This window comes from Protopterus annectens, chromosome 2.part0 (genome assembly GCF_019279795.1).
Source record: "Protopterus annectens isolate FY-2018-M chromosome 2.part0, PAN1.0, whole genome shotgun sequence".
Lineage (NCBI taxonomy): Eukaryota > Metazoa > Chordata > Ceratodontiformes > Protopteridae > Protopterus > Protopterus annectens.
In genome coordinates, this window is record NC_056728.1 from 234410081 (window position 1) to 234437200 (window position 27120).

The following is a 27120-nucleotide window of genomic DNA, read 5'->3' on the forward strand; positions in this document are numbered from 1 at the left end:
TAGGCTGTCTTGTAGGCCTAGTAATGACGGTACACTTCTTCTGACTGCATGGAATTGTAAATCATAGCTGTTAACTGCAGAATGGCAGGAAAGAACTACAGCGCCATCTGTCTGAATTTCTTTGTCACCGTAAGCAACTAGTTTTGTGCTCCTTGTTGAGTCAAGGGTGTCTCTAGCTTTTACTTTTGTATAAGCTTTTACTGACATGACATTACATTTGGATCTAGTGTCTACTTTAAGCTCTACTGGTTTCCCATTAATTTGTACAGTGCAAAATATTTCACACTTTGCTGACAAGTGGGAATCTACTGTGCCAACTATTTTACCGACCACAGAAATACCATCAAAATAAAAGCTTTCACCACTGTTGTCAGGGTCTGCTACAGTCTCAGTTATATCCCCTGTCTGCTTTGGATAAAATTTATTATGAGTCTGTGTTGATTTGCAGAACTTTTTGAAATTATTCCACTTTTTGCATTTGTGACACTGCTGACCATAGGCTAAGCACTTTTCTTATTTAGGTTCATGGGCTAAGCACTTTTCTTGTTTAGGTTCATAACTGCTTCCACAATTGCGACAATGAACAATGTGAGGTGGTGTGGCATAGTTCCTCATTTTACACTTATGAGGCCATATTGTCTTAGTTTTTTGTTGCACACTGTTGACATTTGCAGCAGCAGATACAGCAAGCATGCTAGGATATTTTTCTGTGATTTCATGTACTGGCAAATTTCAATAGCTTTGCTCAATGTTAATTCACTATCACGTAGTAGAATTTTCCTCATTGTATCATTATTAATGCCACATACAAGGCAGTCCTTTATTAAATTGTTTTGTAGATCCCCAAATTTGCAAGTCTCTGCTTTATTTCTTGTCAGTGACATATGTTTCAATAGTTTCACCAGGCTTTTCATTTCTTGAATTGAATTTATGCTTCTTGAATTGAATTTATGCCTCTCCATCATTATATCTGTCTGGGGTTACACAGGTTTCGGAATTTATGCTTAAGCATTCTGGATCTTCACGTGTTTCAGCTTGAGCAATGACACAGTGGTTTTCTTCTCTCCTGCATAAATAGTGGGTGCGTATACAAAAGAACTGTCTCACTCGATACCCTCTGAGCTTGCCAAATTGAGAAGTATAAATGCTTGTGTGCATGCGTCTTTGTCTAAATATGCAGCCGCTATGAAAATATCATATTATTGTTCAAACACACACCAGTTCTCCATGACATTGCCATCAAATACCAGCAGTTTGGGTCTTTGAAGTCCTTCTGCCATGCTATCAATTTCTATTCAATTCCCTTTTGTACTTCAGTCGCACTTTGAAGAGACTTAGTTACCGACAACTTCTGACACCATATTGAATGACGAGTGGACCAGTTATTGAAAGTTATCAGCAGTTTAATGTACACCCAACATAAATTAATCTGCATGCACATTAAAAACTTGCTTAATACCACCCCCCCCCCCCACACCTACTTCCTTTACAGTGGTTGTCAAGGGACAAAAGAACAGAACATAGCCACTGTTCCATAAGGTGTAGTCCCTTTATATAAACTAGTACACCATTCATGTTGCTGCTGCAACTAACATGGGCTTGTGCAAGCCCTACATAGAACCAACACTGGCACAAACATAGATACCTCTTGAGGAGAAACATGTGGGCTAAAGTCAATTGCACTTTAGGTAGAGAAAACAGGGAACAACTGTCAAAGTGCAAAAAACTTCATAACTATATATGTTATAAATCATAGTTTGTAACAAAAATTATAAATCCTGATGCAGTAACAATATCCAAATCAGAAATCACTCTCAGGTAAATGGAGGGTGAGGAGATTCCCTTACTGCCAAAGTCACTTTGAAGGTCTACTGTCACAGTCAGTGGAGTTGCAGACGTCTAGTTACTCACTTCAGAGAGAATCACTTGCACAGTGGGTGGAAAGAAGGCCAAGCATTCCCACGAATAGTCTAGGGGATGGTGGATAGTTGGGTCTATATTACATAGATGAAAAATCAAAATCACGAACGCTCAGATGAGCGAAAATGCAGGTAATTGAAATCATTCTTTGGGGGCGGTGCCCACCCCTACAAATATATTCCAACTCCGAGATTGCACTACAGTGAGAAAAGGGCAAATTTTCCGATCTTCACTGTACCGCGATCTCACAATATCAATTTCAATTACCTGCATTTCCATTCATATGAGTGTTCCAGATTTTGATTTTTCATCGATCTGATATGAACCCGGATATTTCCAGCCACTACTTAGAAGAGCTCTGTCAGAGCCTGTCTGTTGATTAGGTATCTGTATGCCTGGCATGTTTTATAAATGCCTGTGCTCCCATTTCTCCATGCTGCAGCTATTAGTATGTGCGGACATTGATCATTGCTGAAATATTAGAAGTAGGCCTTGTGGAATATTCCCTGCTAGGCCATAAAGAACTGTGCTGTACTTGTAGTATAAAAGGCAGCGCAGTGGACCAGTCAAGATGGAATTATCCTGATAACAGGCAAGCCTTTTTTTCCTTTCATAAAGGAGCAGATATTTTAATAATTTATGATAATATTTTTGTCTTTTTACGTGGCATCTTGCTGCTCTTTTAATAGTCAAAGTTTGTCAGAGGTATTTTAGTACTTAAGGAAAAACAATGGAATTTTACCAAGACAACAGATAACATTTTAAGCATAGGAAGGGATTTATTTTCATTGACACTTTCAATATGAAATACTGCATAAGGTCATTTAAATGTCATTTAGAGCTCATAGCTAATAGGGACTGACTTTTCCCTGAATAAAAGAACTTAATATTCAAAGAGCCATCTGGCTTAAAAGATTCTAAGATAATTTTCTGTAGCATATAGTTGACATCTCAGTGTAGGAAGTGGGTTTGGAGTGGAGGGCCAAGAAGTAGAACACCCTGAGAAAACATCTCATTATAGGATCAGTACAGAGTGGGCAGCACACTTGAAATTCCAGTTAGGTAAGCCTCAACAAGGGCCTAAGGCAGACATTGATTGATTCATTCATTGATTCATTCTGATTACCTACTTAAATCAGTTCTGGGTTTTACTGGAATTGGAACGCAAAGCTCTCAGGATACAAGACTGAGAAAGTAATCCTGGAGGTTCATCATATTGATCACAGCTGTATAGCCTTAGCTATATTGATTATATCCTGCCAAGGATTCAACAGCTGGCAAGCTTCCAAAGCTTCAGGGCACCTTCCATGTGCCCAAACTGCAAGGCAGCTCAAGCTGAGCTAACTAAAAGACAAGTTTAATAACAAATCTCTCTAGAGCTGTACCACCATCGACGATCGCATTCCTCTGAGGCTTTCAAGGATCAATACTTGGGTTGTGTTTCTTTTTCTGGGCAAATGAGTTCCTTCTAGGGAAAAAAAAACCTTCCCATTTCCTAATTTGGTTGATGCTTTATTACTTTCCTCTTCAGGAAAGTTATGTTAAAGATAGGAGTGTTGTGTTTTAAAGCACTGTCACAGGACAGTAACGTACTTCTAAACTGAGTGCTCATTTTTTTCTGTCAGTTCAGAAGTGATGTAAAGTAACTGAAAACATTTTTTCTGGGGAGAAATTGTACTTATTTTACTTTTCTGGTGGCTCAGTGTTTTAAAATGTTTTTTACTATATTTTTCTGTCAAAAAAATTAACTTTTGTGGAGTGGTAGTGTTTACCGGCAATTGCTGCTTGTCTTATCGGGGAAAGAGGTACCATGTTTGGCTTGACCATAGAACAGACAACAGGTCACTTGGCCAGTACTTCTTCCAGCCACAAAAAGAAAAACTTAAGCAAACAGCCTTTGCCACCACAACAGGCTAGCAATTTGCCTCAGCCACAGGTGGGAGTCTCGGTTGTGGCCATTTGTTGTACTTCACACTACTCATTTTTACCCCAAATCCCTCTGATGTATCACCTACAGGCATGATGGACCAGGAGTCATGTCCTCTACAGCTGTTGGGGTCCCCTCTGGGCAAGGGAGAGGCACTTCTGTTGATCCTGGGAAAAGGAATAGGGAAGTTTTCCCTGTTGTGTCAGAGTGCTGTGCCCATCCCTGAGGAAGCAGCTGCTGCACCCATTAGTAACAATGTTGGCCCAATTTTTATGGTAAAAAAAAAAAACAGGCATGTACATATTCCTCCTTAATTTTCTTTACATATGAGTAGCTGACTGGGTCTGGCTCAGGGTTTAATTCTGGCTATTGATCCTTCTTGTAAAGCAGTTTCTGGTAAAAGAGAGTCTTCTTTTCCTTAAGAGATTCAAGATTCATAACCTGAAAAGGAAGATGCAAGGATAAATACAGTTTTTCCCCCTAAGATTTCTGATTCAGTGTCAAGGGACAGCTCAATTTCTGATACTTCCTGTCAGGTTTCTCTTTCTCTGAGACTACTGCTAGAATGTACCAGTGTTTTCAGTCGGACAACACTGATGCTTCTCTATGTCTCAGAAAGTACTATGAGTTGTTACACAAGGATTTTCGAGAACCTACACTCATTCCGCCTGTTCTGCCTGCTTTAGAGAGTGTGTGTGTGTTACTGCTTTAAATGTTCCCGATAGTTAGCTGGTTGCCCCTAAAAAGGAGATAGACTGTATAGAGTTCCTCAGTCTTTTAAAGTTTTTATACACTATTTCCAAATCTGACCCAGCAGGCATAGCTCTAGTTGTTTCCACTGCTGCTAAACACTTAGTTAATTCCAATCCTACTCTTCCTGATAAGGATGGGACAATTACTGATAGGTATGGAGAAAAAGTGTATACCTCTGCAACTCTGATTTTCAGAATTTTGAATTGTCAGATCATATGTTAAAGTTTGTTCTAACAAACTGTGAAAGTAAGAAAAATGTTTTATCTGCTGTTTTGTCTTGTAAAGAAAAGCCTGGTTTAAATAGCTTAGCTTCCTCTATTTCACAGGTTACTACTCATTGTTTACAGTGTGTGTGTAACCCTGTTGATACTACCATATTTCTTTCTAAATAAGACCTAACCAGAGAGTAAGGCCTAGCATGTTTTTTCTAGGGTGTTCATGATATAAGCCCTACCCCAAAAATAAGCCCCAGTTAATATCGTCAACTACAGAATTATAAAACAATATTATTGACACCCGTTGACTGAGGTTATCGTACTCTGCTCGCCTTTTTCAGACCATTCTGACACCCAACTTCTTCTCTTTGCAGAAAGTCATAAGACTCTTTCACTGGGAGTCCTCCACGATTCTTACTGTAACCCTAATCATCACTCACACTTGATGGTTGAGATCCTTGACCCATAAACCCACGCAGGTGTACTTTGATTGGTCAAAGTACAGACAATGCGTGGGAAGCGCGCGCTCATGATAACAAGCAGCTGTGGTAGTGTCTTCTCTTCATAACCAGCACCATTTTGTGTTCCCAGTCCGATCGCGTAAGTCTTCAATTAATGCCCCCACCCAGTCAAGATGAGTGCAAAAAGAAAGAGCTATTCTGTCGAGTAAAAGAAAGGAATCATGGAGGACTCCGGGGGAAAGAATCTGACAGCTTTCTGTAAAGAGAAGAAGTTAGATCTCTGAATGGTCTGAAAATGGCGAGCAGCGTACGTTAACCTCAGTCAACAGGCCGACGAGGGAAACGTTAAGAAGTGTAAGTGTGGATCAGGTCGGCAACCATTATTTCCTGAGCTTGAAGACATCATCTATGAGTGGATTGCTAACAGGAGAGTAAAGGCTTTGGTTGTCCGCAGGGCTGATATTCAAGCATTTGCCCTTGCAATAGCACCACAGTTAGAAATATCCCCAGAAGAATTCAAAGCATAACAATATTGGCTGGATGGCTTCCTTCAGTGATATGAACTGTCTCTAAGAAGATCAACAACACTGTTCAAGCTGGAAGATACTGAAGTTATTAAACGTGCACTTCCGTTCAAGTCCTTTGTTGATGGCATTGACTTTTCTAAATACCAACTCTCCAACATGATTGCTATGGATGAAACTGCAGTGTTTATGGGCCAAGGATCTCAAACAACAATTGATCAGAGGGGTGCCTGTATTTTGGCAATTCATCTAGATGGAAAGAAAACCCCACCTGTAATCATTAGTAAGGGCAAGAAAGATAAGATTGAATGTGTTTCAGGCATTTACATTATTGAAACAGAAAAAGCCCGGTGCACACAAGCAGTTATAAGGAAGTGGGTCAATGTAATGCTGCCACTTGTTTTGCGAGGTGGAGAAAGAATTCGGCTAGTCTGGGATTCAGCCAGCACTCACCATGCTAAAGAAACAAAGAAATTCCTAGTACAGAGATAGATCAAATAATAATTCCCGCAGGAATGACTGCCTATCTCCAGACTCTTGATATTGCAATAAACAAGCCATTCAACGACCATTTGCGCATGGAAATCAATGACTACATTGAAAATAGAATGGAGAGAAATCAGCTTGGAAACATTGTGAAGCCTAGCCTGCAAGAGGTCGTGACTTGGGTGAAAAGTTCATGGGATAAAATCACTGACAGCTGTGTTGCCAATGCACTACGAGCAGGCTACATGGACAAACAGTGCTCATTTAAGGAGAGCTCTATTGCTAGGCATGACAGACTGGGGCCAATGGTGCTACAGGAAATGGAGTCGCAAGAAATTCAGGCAGAAATTCGGGGGATGGACACATGACAATGTTCCAGAAGAAAATGACATGACTGTATTTGAATAACTGTGAAAGCCTAGGTGCAGATATTCTGGAGTTGAAATGTTTGTTGCACTGTTTATGTAGAATTCTCACACAACTGTCAACCCGTTATTAGAACTGTTGTCCAATAATAGAAAAGTACGAAATAAATTTCAATTTGTGTACATGAATAAATGTCGATTTTTGTACATGAAGAAATGTCGATTTGTGTTCATTAATAAATGTCAATTTTTGTACATGAATAAATGAATAAAGGTAGATTGTTGTATGGTGTGGGTAAATAAGGCATCCTCTGATAATAAGCCCTAATGCGCATTGCACTGGGAGAAAGAATATAAGACCCAGTCTTATTTTCAGGGAAATATGGTACTTCTAGAGCAAGACCACTGATACTGTTTTGAGGAGGTTTGCATGGCTGCATTCTCAGAACATTCCAGATGAGTTTTTAAATTCTCCCTTATCTAAGGTATTTTCTTTCTCCTCATCTAGTTTTGGCAAAAAACAGAATAAACAGTCTCAACAAAATTCAGGTAAACAGACATTTAAGAAGAAATGGGAAGGCTGTTACAAAAAGGAGACTCTAACCTCCCAAAACCAAGGACAGTCCAATGAGTCTGAATGACTATTCAAGAGACCTTGCGAACCCCCTCCCACCCAGCCTCTTTTATTCTTCTAGATAGTCTGGATCTCCATTTTTCCTCTTTGGTAACAGACAGTTTCAGACATTTGGGTTCTGAAAATCATTCATCAAGGTTACAGATGGCAGTGGGAGGACATTCCTCCATTCCAGGGGGTCATTCCTCATCCTCCAGATCTGACCCATTTCCATCAGTTCTTTGTCACATGCTGTCCCAAGAAGTGATAGTACTAGTTCTTCCTTCACATGTGGGGAAGGGTTTTTATTCAAGGATGTTCCTATTGCCAAAGAAAGAAAATTCTTGGAGACCATTTCTGGAACTTTCTTTCCTAAACCTGTTTGTGATAGTGCCCACACATGCTTTGGGCTTTGCTTTTTCAGAAGGGATGAAAGTGTAGGGGATGTGGGACAACAAGGACAGATGCAAGCACATAAGATGCTTGCTCTGATCAAGGTACTCGATTCTGAACTATGTTTGGTCCTTGAGACCTCTTCAATTGGTTACAGACAATTGTACAGTCATGTGGTACATCAAGAAGCAAGGGGGAACCAGGTTGTACCCCCTTTGCAGACTAGCCATCATAGCTTTTGATATAGCATCACAGCCCAGCCTCATTCTACAGGCATCCTACATTCTGTCTGAGCAAAACTGTGTGGCAGACACAAGCTGAGCAGGACCAGGGTAGACCCTCATGACTGGAAACTAGATCAGGAGGTCTTTCAAGATTTGATGAATCGGTGGGGAGTGCAAGTTAGATCTGCCTCCTCACTGAACTATCAACTTGCCAGACTTTGTTCCAGGGCTTCATGCAAGAAAGCTTGGAAGACAGATGTCTTTTCTTTTTCTTGGACAGGAATGTTCTTTTATTCTGTTCCATTTTTTTCCACTAATATCCAGTGTACTTCTGAAGATTCAGAAGGAATCCCCCAAGATCATTGTGGTGACTCCCTTCTAGCCCAGGCAACCACAGTTCTCCCTGCTTTTGGAAATGGCCAGGGGCAATTACCACAAGCTTCCTCACAGACTGGATCTACTCGCACAAGAACATAGTGTTTTATACACATTGACATCAATCAACTTTATCTGACCGCCTGGATGATAGCACCTTAATTTCTTTTAGACACCTGTTTATGGAGGATTTGCAGCAGGTACTAATGGAGGCAAGAAAGCCAGTTAATAGAAAATGATATATTAGCAAATATAAAAGGTTTCTAGTTGGTGCCAGCAATACAATCAGCATCCATTTGGGGTTAGTTGTTCTGTAGTTCTACAATATTTGTGTGAGTTACTATCCTATGGTCTTTCTTATTCCTTTATCAAAGTTAATTTATCAGCCATTTCAGCATGTTTGCCCATGGATCCTCCTCTTTCAATGTACTCTTATGTGAAAATGTTCTTGAAAGGGATTTTGCATAACAGGCCTCCAAGAAAACCAGTGACCCTCCTTGGGATCTGATTTTTCTGTTAGAGAAGCTAACACTTGCCCCATTTGAACCAGCTACTTTGTCTGACTTGAGGTTCTTAACATGGAAAACAGTTTAATTGATTGTTGTGACCTCTGCAAGAAGGGTATCTGAGTTGCAAGCTCTTATGGTGAGTCAACACTATCTCATTTTCCATAGGGACAGGGTTTCTTTGATAACTAACCCTTTTATGGCTAAAGTGGTAACCAAATCTACTCTAAGCCAAACTATCAATCTCCCTTTACTTTCCTGAATCTAAAACGGAAGGAGAAAGGATACTCAATAACTTGGATGTCCACAGACAACTAAAGCACTATCTTGGCAGAACTAAATCTTTATATCTTTGGATCAATTGTTCATTTCTTGTAAAGGTAAGAAGGGACAACCTGTGTCAAAATGTATTATTTTCAAATGGCTGTCTGATGGTATTACTTTTTGTTATGCTCACCATGACAAATTTAATCTAGGCAGGGTCAAAGACCAATCTACACTACCAAGGCCTTGGCTTCATCTATGGAATTTTGTAAATGGTTGGATTCTACAAGTATTCTAGAAGCTTCTACGTTGTCCTCTGTACATATGAAAACTCACAACTGGTAGTGCAATCCACCTAGAAACACCCCAGTACCACCAATGAGCGACTCAGTCCAAAATAAACACCACGATTATCCGTTCAAAGGTTTAATCCACAAAACGTCAGCATAAACATTCAAAGATGCTTTACGAACAACAAAAAACACTTGTACAGACGATAGCACCATATAATACATACACTCAATAAAAGAAAAAGCAGCAGTTAAGCGCTTTCAACCAACATACAACTGGTCTTCCTCAGAACTGCTAAGTGAAGCGTTCTAGTTGTTTAAATCAACTTTTAGGCGCCAAAAAATGTTTTTAAAAAGAACCATGTCAGTTCTTAAAGGTATATTATACACTTATATTATACTAATTGTTATCTTCTAATAGTAACTAATAATAATATTGGGCAAGAATATGAAAAAATTACTAGAACATCATTCAGGAGCAAGCAAGTTACGCAGTTCAGACCAGGGAAGTAGAAAGTGTGGGGCTTGCAATTATTGCAAATATATATATAGTGGTCGAAAGATTGTATTAAAGAATGGACATGGAAGCATTATTTTTTGCAAGAATGGAAATTGTAACACTAAAAATGTCATATACTTAGCTATATGTGAACTCTGTGACGCGTTTTACGTGGGGAGGACTGAACGTAGTCTAAAAAAGCGCATATATGACCATCAATATTGCATTAGGAAGAAGGATGTTACTAATGCCTTATACAGACACGTTCAGTCTATGGGTGTTGAACATACTTTTAAATTTACAATATTAGAGGAAATTCCAAGTAACCCCATGGGTGGAGATGCCAAAGGATTAATTGCCTTTAGAGAGACATGGTGGCAGTTGTATACTGATGCAACTTATCCACCGGGGTTAAATGATAACATATCTATTAAAAGTTTATTAATAACATAGGGATCCTCAATTAAGCATTACACATAGTATTGTATTATTGATTAGGAAAAACACATAGGTTTTACAATATTAATATATCAATTCATATAGCATATCTAGTTGAATTATTATTTTAATATATTTATTTATTTATTTTGGTGTGTTCATGATACTCAGTACATCTTGTTTCATGTTTTTTAAAAATGTTCATTTTTAAAAATGTTTACTTTATATACAACATACAATTAACTTTCATTAAATATCACATTTTGAATATAATATGTATTGATTTTATACATAGCTATGAATTTATACATCTTACAGTGTATTTTTGAGTGTATTCTCATAGTGCACTTGTATAGTGTATGGTTTACATATATACATATTATTGTTTTATATCAATATCAACGAATATGTTACTATGTATAGGCTTTTATGCTTATGTATATTCTCTTTCAGGTTTTTGATTTTTTTAGATATGTAATTATGTACAGTTTTTAGTATTTAATATTTACTAAATATGCTCATATAAATTAATAATTAAGTATAATGACAGTATTAGAGCGTTTATAGCAAGGCAGTACATTGTACTTTTTATTAGTAATATGCAAAACAAGTGGAAATAGAAACCTTTGTATTATTATTAGTTACTATTAGAAGATAACAATTAGTATAATATAAGTGTATAATATACCTTTAAGAACTGACATGGTTCTTTTTAAATAATATTTTTGGCGCCTAAAAGTTGATTTAAACAACTAGAACGCTTCACTTAGCAGTTCTGAGGAAGACCAGTTGTATGTTGGTTGAAAGCGCTTAACTGCTGCTTTTTCTTTTATTGAGTGTATGTATTATATGGTGCTATCGTCTGTACAAGTGTTTTTTGTTGTTCGTAAAGCATCTTTGAATGTTTATGCTGACGTTTTGTGGATTAAACCTTTGAACGGATAATCGTGGTGTTTATTTTGGACTGAGTCGCTCATTGGTGGTACCGGGGTGTTTCTAGGTCCTCTGTACATATGTTTACAAGGCATACAAGCTGGATTCCTTCTCTGGGTCCAGGTCAAGCTTTGCTAGGACCACTCTCCAGAAGCTACTGAACTCTTCTCCTTCTGCTTCCCAAATGTAGTTTGCTAAGGTAATCTACCAATATAGATGAGGATACTGTAGTAGTTTTCAATATGATAAACATAGTACAGTTGTGTAAGTAAATCTTACCATAGCAGCAGATGTTTGATCACTGCTGTAGTAGCTACTCCTTCCCTCCACCCCCCCCTTGTTTTTTGGTGTGTTTTTAATTACAGAATGTGGACATTTATTTTTTATTGTTCTAAGCATTGTCCTTTCAGGGCTCAGTCTCCCTCTTTGTCTGCTGACTGGAAACTTCTGAAGGGATTTGTGCCCAAACCTGTGTTTTAGTCAGCTCAGCTCAAACTACCTGACAGTTTGGACATGTGGAAGGTGCCCTGAAGCTTTGAAAGCTGGCTGGCTGTTATATCCTTGGCAGGATATAACTCATATAGCTAAAGCTACAGCAGCAGTGATCAACTGAACATCTACTGCTATGCAAAGTTTTATTGTGCTAGCTTATCCCAGGGCACAGGCATACAGAATTATTCTTGCATGAGTCTTGCATCTACACTCACAGGCAATTTGGAAAATTCTTATTTTAGCTGCGGCACGTCTTGGGGATGTGGGAGGAAACCAGAGCATTCAACAAAAACCCATGTGACCAGAAGTAGGATGCACAGCCTTTGTTCACTAATATGGAAATAACTGCACATGAAAAATTGTCAAAAGCTTCATGTAAAAAAATTGTATTCATTAATGCAACAGAGCTATAAAAAATGACCTAGACAAGTCCACCTAGAAACGAAGCAACAAAGGAAGTGTGAAAATAAGAAGAACAAAACCTAGAGATTTTTGAAAGGTATAAAGAAGAGGCATAGACATTGGAAAGAAAGTTCTGGTATGGTGCAATATTTATGTAATGGAGAAAGACAGACTAATCAATACAAAAAGCAGCTACAAAGATATCTTGGAAGAGAAATATAGGCAAAGGTACCCAGATATGAAACATGTCTCAAGTCAATGCAAAAAAGAAAACAAAAAGGGGATGTAAAAAAATGGATTGGTACTGTAGAAGTTAAACAAAAATTGAAGTTAAGGATCATCTGAGAAGTGAAGGATTTAGTGTGAAGAATCCAACTAAGGCAATGTCTCTTCATGATGGAATAATGGATCCTCAGATTGAGGAGCAGGAGGCATTTGAAGACGATCTGCCACACAGTGATATTCTGGAGACTTCTGCAGTATGCAAATAAGAAAGTCCAGTTGAAGGTGCATGGCAAGAGAATGAGAAGGAAACAATGGCAACTGTGACGCAGGTGATTCTGGGGAGTAATGGGTCAATGGGTTCCCATATGAAGGAGCAACAAATGAAGCAGGATGGATTTGAAGAAGATATGTCAAAGGAACATGTTCTGAAACTGTGGAATACGCACAGGAAACAGAACAAAGATGCTGTCAGTTCAGAAGAAAATAATTTAAGGGAAGACCTGCCTGATTTAATAGAAATGGAGAGACATATTAAGATAAATACAAGAAATAGATTAAAGAAAGTAAATAAGACGCAACATGTTAAAATATTGGTCAAATAGATGAACTCAGTAATCATGACAGTTAAGATAAATTCATGTGGTATAACAGAAATAAATGCGATGTTTGCTCTGAGAGTGTTGATGGAGAAGTACAGAGAAGGACAGAAGGAGTTGCATTGTGTCTTTGTGGACTTAGAGAAAGCATATGACTAGGTGCCTAGAGAGGAGTTGTGGTATTGTATGAGGAAGTCGGGAGTGTCAGAGAAGTATGTAAGAGTGGTACAGGATATGTACGAGGGTAGTGTGATAGAGGTGAAGTCTTCTGTGGGAGTGATGGATGCATTTAAGGTGGAGGTTGGATTACATCAAGGATCAGCTCTGAGCCCTTTCTTATTTGCAATGGTGATGGACAGGTTGACAGATGAGATCAGACAGGAGTCCCCATGGACTATGATGTTTGCAGATGACATTGTGATCTGTAGTGGGAGTAGGGAACATGTGGAGGAGACCCTGGAGAGGTGGAGATATGCTCTAGAGAGAAGAGGAATAAAGGTCAGCAGGACTAAGACAGAATATATGTGCATGAATGAGAGGGAGGATAGAGGAATGGTGAGGATGCAGGGAGCAGAGGTGGCGAAGGTGGATGAGTTTAAATACTTGGGATCAACAGTTCAGAGTAATGGAGAGTGTGGAAGAAAGGTGAAGAAGAGAGTACAGGCAGGATGGAGTGGGTGGAGAAGAGTGTCAAGAGTGATTTTTGACAGACGAGTACCAGTAAGAGTGAAAGGGAAGGTCTACAAGAGGGTAGTGAGACCAGCTATGTTATATGGGTTGGAGACAGTGGCATTGACAAAAAGGCAGGAGTCAGAGCTGGAACATGGCAGCATTAAAGATGTTAAGATTTGCACTGGGTGTGACGAGGGTGGACAAGATTAGGAATAAGCATATTAGAGGGTAGCCCAGGTTGGAAGGTTTGGAGACAAAGCCAGAAAGGCAAGATTACTATGATTTGGACATGTGCTGAGGAGGGTTGCAGAGTATATTGGGAAAAAGATGCTAAGGATGAAGCTGCCAGGTAACAGGAAAAGAGGAAGGCCTAAGATAAGGTTCATGGATGTGGTGAGAGAGGACATGCAGGTGGTTAGTGTGACAGAGCAAGATGCAGAGGACAGGAAGAAATGGAAACAGATGATCCGCTGTGGTGACCCCTAACAGGAGCAGCCAAAAGAAGAAGAAGAAGAATACAGAAATAAATAGAATATATTACTGCACAGCTAAAGTAATAATGGACAAAGTGTTATCACAAAAATGTACAGTAACAAAGGGAAGGAGTGGAACAAGTAAAGTGCTACCACACAAGCATCGGACAGAGAAAACTAGAAAACAATTAAGACAAGAAGTAATTATTATCAGAAGACTATAGAAAAGGAAGCATATCATCATAAATACTTAGAAAAGCAAACGTGGTAAAAGCAATGCACAGTACCAAAAAAGACCAGGATCTATTGTACATTATTGACAATAATAAAAGTAAAAATATGTGCACAAGCAGAAAAACTTAGAAGATATACAAATAAATATAAAGGAAAGGTACAAATAAGTAATTCATTGATGACCCACAAAGGTTTTATAGAGAACTAGGAAACAAAACAAAAAGAAAAGAAACACTACCAAAAAAGGTACATTTTGGAGAAATATTTATGAAGACCCTGCTGAACATAACAAAGATGCTGAATGAATAGTACAATTAAAAAAAACAATAAGGAGCTATAATGTACAGCATATGAAATAGGATGAAGCATCAGGCAGAGAAATTGAGACAAAACTGAGAAAAGCTCCTAAATGGAAAACCCTATGCCTAGACACAGTACCAAATTTCTGGCTAAAGGTATTAACATCTTTACACAAAGATTTAACCCCGAGAAAAAATTCTATGTACATCCTGAACAGGCACCAACCCGATTATCAACTGGAAAAACAATACTCCAAGAGTGAAATGACAAGCCATTCTAATACATACAGACCAATAACTTGCCTCCTGACAATATACAAATAATATACAAGAATTTGTGCAGAGTTTATAGTCATTTAAAAAAAATCAGTTATAGCGCTAGAACAAAAGGGTAACAAAAGAAAGTTATATGAAACAAGGATCATTTGTTGCTATATAAAGCTATAATAAAAAATTATAGAAAGGGAAGAATCTAAGTATGGAATGAATAGATTGCAAAAAAAAAAAATCTGACAGCATTCCCACATTCATGGATAAAGGAATGCCTACAGATGTAAAAGACACACCTTAAAACTGATCAATTGTATTACTGTTACCATTAAACAGGGACAAATTGCTTTGCAGCTGAGCCATAGCAAAGAGCAAATTATTATCTGAGGGATAAACACTCAAACAGGGATATTCCAAGGTGATTCTTTGATTACCACTGCTGTTTTGTCCCTCCCTTAACCCACTGAGCTGTTTACTTAATAGATTAGGCTAAGGTTATAGTTTGGCTGTTGGCTCCCAGAAACCAGGTTTGTTTTGAAAACTTCTCTACTTTTTGTGGATGACTTAAAATTGTATAGTTCATAAGATGATTTGAAAGCAGAACTGTAAATGGTTAAAACCTTCTCAAATATAAGAATGTTATTTGGTCTTGATAAATGTGCAAAAGCAACATTTAAAACAGGAAAGCTGTAGCACTAAGAAAATATCAATCTGGGATAGGAATGAGATAAAAGAATTTGAGCAAGGGGGTGTGTATTAATATTTGGGAATATATGAAGGATTGGCAATAACACATGAACAAATGAGAATAAAACTCAGTAAGGAATACTTCTGTAAACCAAAACTAATATTAAACATTGTCTTGACATCTTTGAATAAAGTCCAAGATACAAATCAGTTTACACTTTTTGTTCTTACAGTTTTGGGGTGATTGGCCCCGAAAAGTATTGTATCAGTTGGTCAGGGAAACAAGCAACATGTTTCACACTTATCAAGTGTATACCAAGATTATATATTCCTCTTTCTGAAGATGGTATGGGCCTCCACAAAATTGATTACATGTTTTTCAATCATGGGACTGAATACTTATTTGCTGACATCACCAGATCCAAGCATAGTGAAAGTTTTAAAACATGGGGAGAAGTCTAAGATGACATCTTTACTTCATTTGCAGAAGCATGTTGGTATCAAGCAGGAATGGAAATCAAACCAAAAGTAGACAAAAATCAGACAGCAACTGAATATGCCAAAAAAATAAAGAAAGAATATGAGGAAAAGAATCAGATGAGAAGGAAAGAAAATTGAAAAAAGCCATAAATATAGTGGGAAGTACAGAGAGCTCTTGGAACAACTTCATGTTGACCAAGATTTAGCACAGGAATGGTTAGGGATATGTGAACTTAAAACAAAAGATGAAAGGCTAATAATTGTGGCCCAGGACAGTGTACTATGTACATGTTGGTTTACAAAATCCATTGAAAGGGTGGGAGAAACAGACCAATGCAGGTTCTGTAAAAAAAGAACTGGAAACAGCCACACATCTTGTTGCTGGATGTGACACATTCCTGGCACAGAGGGCCTACATAGTTAAAGGTGCAATAATGTGACAAAACAGTTGCCTTAAGGATTGTGCAAACATTACAATAGGAAGTAGCCCAGAAGCATTGGAAACATGAACCACAAATCATTACAGAGAATGATGATGTTTATATCACATGGGATCACCCATTACCAACAGTTCAAAAAACAGATGCGAGAAAAACAGATATAGTAGTCCATGAAAAAAGACAAAAGTAGCATTGATCACTGAAATTGCTACACCCACTGATTACAGTGTCTTACATACAGAGAGACACAAAGTCATAAAGTATCAAGATTTTCAGGCAAAAATGAGACCAGTCTAGAAGAAAGATACCCAGACAGTTCCAGTACTTGTAGGTGCAATGGATCTAACAAAAAAAATTACAGTTGTACTTAGATATGCTATCAATGCATGTAAATCCATATGAACTATAGAAGAATGCAATTTTGGGCACATAGCTGGTGCTGAGAAGAGCTATCTTGGCTAACATGAAAGATAAAACAATATTAATTTTATGAACTTTGATTCTATCTTGACTTAGAAATGTGGTCCATTCCCATCATGGCACTAGAAACCGAAAAGATGTGGAGAAATTAAAACTAAGCATTGTGAGGTAGCAAAGCTAACACTGTGCCACTGTGCAGCCTTAAGGCAGGTGTGTTTTATGTAAGTGATATATGTTATGTAATACATTAGAAGCTGGGCAAGGTAGCAGTTTCATAGAGAGATCCTTGATAAAAAAATTGCTTTCATTTTGTTATTTAAGATTTCCTGGTTGATCTTGCTAAACCTCTGATGACACACTAACTTTCAGAGACTTAGACTGATGGACAACATTGATCTATTTTGCTGTGATAGCAACGCTTTATGAAGAATGATCTTTACTGGAGTCAAATTAACATTGCAGAAATTAGGTGAATCAGGGTATCAGTCTTGTCTTTTTTCATCTGATTCAACATGTGGGTTGTCAGATTTGGTCAGATCTGACCTCGGCACCCTATGTCAAAGCTTTGGATCTGAGAGCTCTGAATCCTCCCTATCCACAATTCCCTCCTCCTGTCTGAACTACCTCAGATCTCATTTGTCACCTAAGCAAATCAGATACATGGACTGAGAGCTCCATCATTCAAAATAATTGAATCCCCCCCCCCCCCTTCAAAATTTTGACAGTTTGTAGTATTAGATAGTGTTAGGACATTAGTAGACCTTTTATATAGATTAGTGTTCTCTTTATAGCCTTTACAAATATTTTTCTTCTGTGTATGTTTATATACAATATTAAGATACTAGGTTATTAATGATTTTTTTTCTTAGATAAGTAAGGTGATTAGATAGTTAAAATTACTTTCTCTGATGTCAACAGGTTTTAAAAAGTGCTGCTCCTGTGGGCATAAAATACCACCCCAAGACCCACACTTGCAGTGTGTTTACTGCTTGGGGCCTTCTCACTTACAGGAACTGTGCTCCATCTGTGCTGCTTTTGGCACCAGAGCCCACCAAGGGTGAAAAGCAAAGCTGAATTTGAAAGGCCTTCTCTCCCTCCGCAGACAGGGTCCAAGATGTCTTCGTACCTGAAGGCATCCATCGCTTCCCCCTCCTCTGAAAAGAAAAGAGATAACAAATAGGAGAGATCTAAAGAGAGCGAGAAAAAGAGAAAAAGGGAAAAAGTTAGAGAAATCTAAGACAGCAAACCAGAGGATCACTCGGAAAAAGTTAAGAAAAGATCTTCCGACCTCACAACTATTGCAAGTCCAGCACTTAAAGTACAATCAGATCTGAATGTTGCACAGATCCAGACTCCTTTTCCAAAGATATCCTTTACTCCAGCACAGATAAGTCCCAGGCTTCATTCTCCAACATTGCAAAAGATACTATTGAAGTCTGTGTCTCTAACCTCATGTTCTAGATCTGGCCCATCTACTAGGACATTTGACATCAACTGAATGATGATGAGGTTTTTGAGTACACAGATTCAGCTGGGAGTCCTCCCTGCTCTTTCCCCTGAGGAAAGGTCTAGAATTAGCCCGTTCCACCCCGTCTACTCAGCCTTCTCAGCTTTCTACACCATTTCCATTCCTGGAACCAATCTACATCGGATCCAAGAAATAAAAACAGTCTCCCACAAGGAAAGTGACCAATAAAGGTAAAAAAGAATAATCAAAAATAGAAACTTCAGTCACTCACAGCAGGTAAATAAAATGTATATTTATTGTTAAAAGGATTAAAAGTAAGCACTTCCGCGGTTCAGCTTAACCGCTTCATCAGACTTCAGCTGCTAACAGAAAGCATACCCTTTATATAGGCACAATCAAGCTAGCATAATTGAAACAATTAAAAGCAATTAAGAATAAAAGCCACAGAGACCTCCGGAATATATATATATATATATATATATATATATATATATATATATATATATATAGATATATATATACATATACAATTATATCTGTGTGAATCCGCACATAACTTTACTATTTAGACCATTGGGCTTATCTGCCTGTAAACGTATGATCCATTTCTGTTCTATTTCTTCAGTTTTATTACAAAATCTCCACCTCTGTTGTTTACACCTATATGCTCAATGACAAAAAAATGGAACTCATGGTCTAACCCTTCTCTCAAAACATGCTGTGCAACTGCACTGGTTTCTTTGCTGTTACGCATGCCCCTGTAATGTTCAAGGATTCTATCCTTCAACATTCGGTTAGTTTTTTCTATATAGAATACGAAACAATTTTTGCAGAAACAAAAATAAACCACATTCCTAGTTCTGCAATCAGCATAATATTTAAAATCAATCTTAAAATTCATAGAGGGATGTTCAAAGTGTTTACCTGTAGAAATATGCTTACATGCAGAGCAGTTTCTACATGGATAAGTCCCTGTCCTATCGGATAACAATACAGTACATTTATTAGATTTGTAGCATAGTTGTTTCTTTAAAGAGCAATTATTCTTAAAGGAAAAAGGGGGGGGGGTATCATAAATTACATCCTTTAGTTCCTCTATAGCATGCATAACATTCCAGTTCTTTTTAATCACTTCACAGGTTCTGTTAATGTCATTCAAAAAGGGGAGAACTACTCTGAGAGGTTCACAATCAATCTGCCTACTATCCACAGTAGTATTGAGATTAATCTCAGTCGTGTCACTAAAGTACGGTCTACATCTAGAGCCTCTTTCATTCCAAGCAGCCTTAATACATTCATCTATTTCATGTTCTTTATATCCCTGTCTAGGAACTCTTGTTTTAGTTCTTTCAGGGCCGTCTCAAGGTGTGTATCATTATTATGAATTCGCATTATCCTATACACTTGCCCTTTTAACACATTCCTTTTAACATGTCTTGGGTGCATGCTAGTGTAGTGTAACAGGCTATTCCTTCTGGCCGGCTTCCTATGCAATCTTGTTTCAAAGATATTAAGCCTTTCCTTGTTGACCTTTATATCCAAAAACTCAATTTCAAAATCTGAAAATTTATATGTAAATGTAAGAAAATGAGTAGTGCTGCACAAATAGGCGACAAAATCTTTAAACTCATCAACAGTGCCATCCTAAAGTAAAAACAGGTCATCCACAAAACGTATATACCATACGACATGTTTACTGAAAGAATTTCCTTCAAAGATAAAGTCCGACTCCCATTGGGCCAAACAGAGGTTGGCACAACTGGTGGCACAAGGAGTGCCCATTGCTACACCAACCTTCTCTAAATAAAAAGCACCATTGCACATGAAAGCATTGTTCTCTAAAATCATTTCAAGTAAAGTACTGATGAGTGATATTTTTACTCTATCCCAATTCCTAAGGGTTAGAAACTTATCTGTGTTAGCTATGCCCCAATTATTGGGGATCACAGTAAACAGTGATTTTATGTCCAAGGATACTAGTAAACAATCTGTCTTAAGATTCTGAGTTTCACTGTGAAACCTTTGCAAAAACATTTTTGTATCTTTCAAAACAGTGTGACAGCTCTCTAAAAGTGGATGTAGCTCTTTCTCCACATAAATGGAGAGAGGTTCAATGACCCATCCTCTACCTGAGACAATAGGCCTTATGGGGGGAGGTGTCAGATGTTTATGTACCTTTGGCAGCCCATATATGTTCGGTGTCATAGGATGCTCTACATTGAAATAGTCAAACAGGGGTTCAGTAATTCTATTTGTTAATCAAAAAAGTAAATCAAAACTTAAAAAATGTATTTTATCTATAATGCCCTTAATAATCCGAGCATTAATACTGACATAAGTGTTAGCATCACTCAATAACATATTCATTTGCTGTATATGCATGTCTCTGTCCATGACAACCACACTGCCTCCTTTATCTGCTGGTCTAAGTTCTATGCCAGACATACCCTTTAGTTCACTTAAGGCAGAACTTTCAGCAATTGACATATTAAAATACATGGCATCATTGCGTTCAGAGTGTGTTTTACGAATCTCTCTCTCACACAAATCAATAAATGCTTCCACCATAGGATGTGGTGGTGGAATGAAAGTACTAGGTTTCCTGAGTATAGCAGTATTCTCAGAACAGGTATTAAACATAACCTCGAGATTCAAGTTGCAACCAAACAATTTCAGATGTTTCAAAGTTTCTACATGATCCCTGCGCTGAGCAGGGATGAAATTTAGTCCTTTAGATAGCACCAAGATCTGAGAATCAATCAGCAAATATGAAGAAATGTTAATAACTAAACTTGCCCTTTTCCATCTACGCTCTTGATTCTCCAGGTGATTCATGCTTTCTAATCACCACGGTCAACCTTTCCTGCCCCTGCTCTTCGAGCTGTTCCATATAGGAAGCGGGTCCTTCAACAAAAAAGCATTAATTTGTCTTAGGACCAGTTGCTCCATCGGTCTCGTTCCTACCTTATTGGTAGGCGTAGTACGTGGTCTGGCATCTCTCTCGTTAGTAGTATGGAGCTCAGAAACCAAAGAGGGTTCTTGCTGGGGCAAAATATGTAATTGTTCAGTGGTGGTGCTGTTACTTCTGTCCTCTAGAGCTGGGATATTTATTTCATTGCACTGAGGTTGGCCTTGTATGGGACTTGTTCCTGGATGTGCGGAACTAGCTCGATTATTGGTTGCCAGTGTTGTCCTGTTTGCTGGTTGTGAATCAATGTCAGCCCTCTCTCTGGGCCATGAGAAGACTGCCCCTTTTTTAAAATCTTGCTGATCCCTCTGTAATTTCCGCATTTTGACAGTCTGAAGTTTCTTGTCGTAAACAGCAATATTGTCATATAGGGAATCAAGCTTATTGCAGAATAAGTCATCCTTAAATTGGTCTAACAACTCATTCTGTAGAACATTTATCTCACTAAGCAGCTCTCTCTCTTGTGGAAGAAAAAAGTCAATGATGAGCTGCAGATATTTGGTGCTCAACTCCAAATTCAGTTGTTGCCAGCGCCGTAGTAGCTCAGGATAAGCTCCACCATAGCTGGACATGGTTAATACTCTCAAACCCTTGGGAACTATATTGACATGCAATGATGCTTCAAGATGGAAGCGCTGCCATTGCAGGCGCTTGAATTGATAGAGTTTATTTTCAAGCACACGATATTTAGTAATAAAGTTCTCATAGGATTCATCATTATTCAGAATAGGAATAGTCTGTGTTAGGGCATTATTTGATAGTAATGGATTGTTACCGTTATGAAGGATACCATTCCAGCGAAGAGCATGCATGTCTTCTCCATTGTGTTCTTCATTAAAGTCCTGGTTCTGTCCCATCTCAGCACAGCTTGTAATGCCTTCTGCCATGTCCAAGTGAGATCCCAAAACACAACAATGCAAGAAATAAAAACAGTCTCCCACAAGGAAAGTGACCAATAAAGGTAAAAAAATAATAAGAATAATCAAAAATAGAAACCTCGGTCACTCACGGCAGGTAAATAAAATGCATATTTATTGTTAAAAGGACCAAAAGTAAGCACTTACGCAGTTCAGCATAACTGCTTCATCAGACTTCAGTTGCTAACAGAAAGCATACCCTTTATATAGGCAAAAAAGCCCAGGAAACCTACTACTAAGAAATCCAACTTCTCTAAATGGAAGAGATTTTCTATTTGGTGTCTCTCTCATAATCTGTACCCACTTACTGTGGATGTTCCTTTGGTTTTCTCCCATTTGTGTGAGTTGCTTAATGCTGGTTTGGCCTATTCTTCTATTAAGGCCCACTTATCAGCTCTTTCTGCTTGTCTGCCTTTAACTCCTCCTTTAGCTTCTAGATTTGAGGCTAAGCAATTTCTTAAAGGTGTCCTTAATATTAGACCTCCCAGGAAACCTGTTCCTCCTCCCTGGGATCTAATGTTATTCTGGAGAAATTGACTCAGACTGCTTTTGAGCCTGCAGTTTCAGCTTCCTTGCAATATTGTTTTTGGAGGACAGTTCTTTTGTTAGCTCTAACTTCTGCCAGACTGGTGTCTGAGTTGCAAGCCCTTACACCTTGTCCGCCTTTTTTTGATATTCCATGAGGACAGGGTGTCCTTACATACTAATCCTTCCTTCATGCCTAAGGTGGTTAATGAGTTGTCACTTAAATCAGTCTATTAAATTGCCTGCTATTTTCTCCTCTCTGCAATCTGACAGTGAGAGGGTGCTGCATACTTTGGATGTACATAGACAACTCAGATTTTATTTGGATAACACTAAAGCTATTAAAAGATCTGATCAGTTGTTTGTTTCCTTTCATCCTAGGTGTTTAGGATTGTCTGTTTCCAAGCAAACTATTTTTTTTTTGGATTTCAAAGGCTATTTCGTTTTGTTACACTTTTCATGCAAGAGCCTTCCTTCTTCTGTAAAGGCTCATTCTACTAGAGCCATGACTTCTTCTGGTGCTTTTTTCAAGGGCTTAGACATTAATTCTATTCTTGAAGCAGCTACTTGGACTTCTGTGCATGCTTTTACCAAACACTACAAGTTGGATGGTAGAGCTAGAGCTGGTTTTGATAACGCCATTCTTCATGGCTTCTTAGAGGACTCTACTACTGCTTCCTCCTCCCAAGTTTCTTCTTGAGCTTTGGCACTCTCCCATATGTGATGAATACTGCAGAGATGAATGTAAGGGCATAGTACAGTTGTGTAAAATCGTACTATAACAGTAGATGTCCTTGCCTTCATAGCTGCAGTATTCATTTCCTCCCTCTATCCCCTAGTCTTTTTCCTTCCTGGATGTGCAGGTTTTCTTTGGTTTTCCTTGGACTGGGGTTCCTACTGGGGCAATCTGTTCTGAGTATGATACACCTGAATGTCACCTTTATGCCCTATGCTATCCGAGTAGCGTTTGGCTCATGTTCAGCATACCTTAAAGCAATGGTAGGCTTTGTTAGACTGGCCAAACATCAGGCTTCCATGGCAGGGAATCCCATACATAATGAATACAGCAGCAGTGAAGGCAAGGACATCTTCCGTTATAGTAAGATTTTACACAACTGTTCTTCCACGTGGGTTTCCTCTGGGTGCTCTGGCTTCCTCCCACATTCCCAAGACATACTGCAGGTAGACCAGACATTCTGAATTGCCCTAGGTGTGAGTATGTGCCTGCATGTGCTTTCTGAGGAAGGTTGGGCACCGAGCTGGCACCTCGACACCATAAAATTCTACTGCCACTTGTTCTGTGGACCGATAATCTGCCGTGGTGACCCCTAATGGGAGCTGCCAAAAGGAGAAAAAGACAACTAGTCTTTATAGCTTGAGAGTCATAAATAATAAATAAATCACATTTTGTCTATTTTCAGCAACTAAAAATAGAAACCTGAAAAGAATTTTAAATAGAACATAACAAAAAATTGTCAATACAAAAGTTGGAAAGTAAAACCACTGCACGAAGTTCAAAACAACTGTAGTTTTATTAAATACAATTAAAACAGACTTAGCGCTTTCACCCAGTATGCTAAGGCATCATCAGAGTCAAATTCAAACACTAAAATGACTTCCTATATATTAAGTACATACATCATTTCCTGTCTGTTCCACTTTGAAAACAATTTTTCTTTAAAAAAAACAATGTTAAAACATTCCACATAACATAATATCTAAAACTTTTTTTAAAAGACATAAAACCTTTTGGGAATGTATCAGCCAGGATACAACTGTAGCAATTATGATGGTAACAATATGTATTTAAATATTTTTTGCTCTATGTTTCAAAATACATGCTATTGAGATGTCATTAACCCTGGTTTATTCTTGGCATTCAAACGTAATTGCCATTCAGTTTTTTTTATTAGCAAATCTAAATCAGGGTCACCACCCCTTCCTTCAATGAATACTCTATCTAACACAGAAAATATAAACTTTTTGATGTTAATGCATTCATTACTGTGCATATACAGGGCACTAATCAGCTTCTGTTTCTTAATGTCCCTGTCATGCTCTGCTATCCTCTCTCTCAAATGTCTTGTAGTCTTGCCCACATAAAAGGCTGGGCATGAGACAAACGTAGCCACATAAACCACAAATTTCATGTTACAGTTGAGGGTGAGGCACAAATCAGTGTTTGGGTCCATTGGAAGATGGTGTCTGCCTTTCAAGACTTATGATGGTATTAGACTATGTTCAGTTTGAGGTATTTGGTGTGGTTTCCAGCTAGGCTGCTTGTCATTCGAAAGTCATGTTTAGCTGCCAATCACAGTCAAGGACACATTTCTATTTAGCAAGTCTCCATTAACATTTGTTTTCTCTGTAGGTAGAATGCTTGAAGGTGTTTGTTGTTCTTATAATATCAGCAAGTAGTTCTATCATTTCTGTAATACTGGTGTGAAAGGAAAGTTTGTTTAGGGAACATCTGCATTATACCCTGCATGTTCCAAGCCATTACTTGATATGTCTATCTTGAGGATTTAAGTTGGAGGAAGAAAATAGAAATGCACTCCCAGAAACAATAGCTATACCAAGTGGTGATTCCCAAAAAGGTGTGGATAGACATGATACGTTCAGTGTACAATGGGGCAGCAGCAAGAGTCAAGATAAGGGCAAGGCTTTCAGAACAGGTGATTACAGAGAGGGGGACCTGGCAGGGCTGCTGTGTATCATAGAGAACTATCAGATATAAAAGAATATAAATGAGGAAAAATAGAGACATGCTATTAACCGTAACTGTCCTAAGTCTTTCCTGTGCAGTGTTATGAGTCATATTGAAACTATTCAGATGTAGGTCAGGGTATCAGGTAAATCAAGGGGGAAGAGGGGCAGGACAGGAGGGGGGATATGGGAAAAGGAGGTGAAATACTTAGGAGTTAGGACTGCAGGTGCAGTGGTAGAATCATAGAAAAAAATATAAGAAAGTCTATGATAAGGTGAGAGAGCAGGTATATAGATGGAAATCAGTCAGAATGGCTACAGACCAGAGAATACAAATCATATAAATGTGTTTTATTATGTAGTTTATTTACCCAGGGCAAGTGTTCTGTAAAACTACCAGGGACAGAGTTAACGAAAAAGTGAAGCAGTTATGCAGCAACTATTTCTAGGACAGAAAAGTGTGAAAGGTAGCCTATGAGATGGTGACAGAATCAATAGCTAGAAGGGTAGCCTTAGAGATGGTGACAGAACCTGTAGCTAGAAGGGTAGCCTTAGAGATGGTGACAGAACCTGTAGCTAGAAGGGCAGCCTTGGAGATGGTGACAGAAATCAGTTACATGAGCATAGCATTTTAGCACAAAAAACAAGAGAGAAATGAACACAAAGTGGCCAATTACTGAATAGAAAAAAATAGGCTGCAGGGAAAAGATCAAACTGGGGTGTTTTTAAGGTTAGTGATAATTTACAGACATACAAGTATTAAGGTAGCCTGGGAGATGGGTACAGAGTGAATAGATAGAAGGGTAGCCTGGGAGATGGATACAGAATCAGTAGATAGCAGGGTAACCTGGGAGATGGATACAGAATCAGTAGATAGCAGGGTAACCTGGGAGATGGATACAGAATCAGTAGATAACAGGGTAACCTGGGAGATGGATACAGAATCAGTAGATAGCAGGGTAACCTGGGAGATGGATACAGAATCAGTAGATAACAGGGTAACCTGGGAGATGGATACAGAATCAGTAGATAGAAAGATAGCCCAGGAGATGGTTAACAAATCAGTAAATAGAAGGGTAGCCTGGGAAATGGTTACAGAAACAGTAGATAGAGGAGGATTGGTAGTACAGCACTTGAATACAAGCCTGCAGGCCTGCCAGTCTGCAAATGTCATCAGACTAGTGGATGCGGAATATTCAACAGATTGGAAAGAAATGTTACTGGAAAAGGAGGAGAGTTGGAAGGCAAGGTGGGAAATAGTAGATACACTACTAGAAACCACTAGTTCACAAATAAAACACCCACAGATGAAAGAAACACAGACATTTGAAACAAAGTGGCATGAACCACAGACAACCACTCTACCTTTTAGACCCTGCTTCATTCCCATCTCAAAACCCTCTGGGAATGTTCCTGTGCTCATCCCACATGACTCTCCTCTTTTTCCCCCACTTCTCACACTCCTTTACTTCTCTCTTGTCTTCATCACACTGAGCTTCTCTGACTACGACCATCTTCATTTCTGTCATTTACTCCTACTCTTGCTCTATTTTTTTTCTTATTGTCCCTCCTTCTTAGATCCAACAATTAGCACCTCTTATCCCCCCATCCTACTTTACCTTTGCTACGATTTCATGTAAAACTGTAATGCCATCCCTGT